Source organism: Syngnathus acus, chromosome 10 (genome assembly GCF_901709675.1).
Source record: "Syngnathus acus chromosome 10, fSynAcu1.2, whole genome shotgun sequence".
Taxonomy (NCBI): Eukaryota; Metazoa; Chordata; class Actinopteri; order Syngnathiformes; family Syngnathidae; genus Syngnathus; species Syngnathus acus.
The window spans coordinates 25,983,998-25,986,071 of NC_051095.1; positions in this window are offsets into that span (position 1 = coordinate 25,983,998).

The following is a 2,074-nucleotide window of genomic DNA, read 5'->3' on the forward strand; positions in this document are numbered from 1 at the left end:
GACAGCAAACGAGCAGGTGATCGAGCAAGCGTCTGATACGAGAGCATTGCGTTCGTATGGAGCGTGTTTGAAGTGAACAGCAGAGAGGAAAGGAACAAGGCAAAGTGTTGTGAAATAAAATATTACCTGTAATACGCATTTTGTTATTTGCTGATTGTATTAAACTATCACATTCATTGTCAGTCAAGAAGAGAAGAGGACTATTATCCCTTCTTTGACGAAATGACCAGAGCACAGTACAAACACACTATTGTTCTTTCGGTATTTATTCAACCCACATTCTTTCACAACATGACAAGAAGAGAACAATACATAAATCAATACTCGTACCAGTACCATGATTTTCTTAAAAAAAAAAAAAGAAAAAAAAAAAAAAATTTTTTTTAAATTAAAAAAAAATTGTACCCATGTATAATGCGCACCCCAGATTTTAGGACAATAAATTAGTTAAATTTTGCGTATTATACACGGAAAAAAACGGTATTTGAATAATTTTTACTAGTATCTGATTTCAAAACTAGTTCTTCATCAGTTTGTTGTGTAGCGGCTACACTGTAGCCCAGGGTGGGCAAACTTTTTGAGCTCGCGAGCTACTTTTGAAATGACCAAGTCACAAAGATCTACCCACTAAAAAAATAATAATTTTATATATATATATATATATATATGTATGTATGTATGTCATCGTGAAAATTAAAAAGTCCTACTCCCATTCCCTATGAAAGTGATACTTCTTACTATGGCCAGCTGCCCCACTCATTTTTATACCCTTTCTTAAGTGTAAGAGAAAAAACAGGGTTCTGACAATTGGAGGGAACTCGCGAGCTAGCGTGTTTGTGTTGTGTTGTTAGCGCCGTTGTTTGTACACGCGTCAAGTGCGGAAAAAAAATAAAAAAAAATAAAAAAATTAATATCACGCGATCGACCAATAGTGGCTTGGCGATCGACCGGCCGATCGCGATCGACGTATTGAGCACCCCTGATGTAGCCTATACTGTATGTACGTATATGGAAGACGTTGACAGGCCCTCCGAGTGAAACTGTGTCTAGGATGCGGCTCGTGACAAAAATGAGCTTGACACCCTACTCTAAACACAGCTGTAATGAAGACGTTCGACTTTTTCTCAGAATTAGTCACCCTGAATTTCAATATGACAATGTGTTGTCCTTAAAGGGTTACAGGCAATTACACACACACACGCACACGCACGCACGCACGCACACACACACTTAATATACATTGCTTAAACTCATTCCAATTTGTCTCCTGCTGCTGCTAGGTTTTGAGAAGGATGAACTGCATCATCACATTCAACAAAGAACATCCTAAATCATTATTATATGGTCTTAATCTCATTATTATTATTATTATTATTATTATCAAATGGTCTTAATCTCATTGTTATTATTATTATTATTATTATTATCATTATCCATCTATTCCTTATCCGACCTGCTTATCCTCACGAGGGTCATGGCCATGCTGAAGCCGATTTCAGCTGGTGTTATTATCCATCCATCCACTATCCATTTTCCGAACCGCTTTTCCTCACAAGGGTTGCGGGCGTGCAGGAGCCTATCCCAGTTGATTCTGGGAAATAGGCGGGGGACACCCTGAACTGGTCACCAGCCAATCACAGGTTACATATAGACAAAAAAACATCCACGCGCACAATCACACCAACAGACAATTTGGAGTAGTCAATAGGTCTACCATGCATGCCTTTGTAGTGTAGGAAACCGGAGTAATCAGAGAAAACATACGCAGGCAAACTCAACATAGGAAGGCTGGAGCCAGAATCGAACCCACAAACTCTGCACTGCTAATTTGTCAACCACTGTGCTGTCACTATTATTATTATTATTATTATTATTATTATTTACAAACATTAATGTCCAGGGATTTTTAGTAATATAAATAATTTGAAGTCGTACTGGAGATATATGTTCCTCTGGCACTTGAAAGCGTTCCACAGTTGGATCTAGCGAGATGGGGGAGAAATAAGTGGGCGGAATCATTATGGTCGATCAATACAAGCCAACAAATCGGGAGAGTTCTCCGGGTGATTTACAA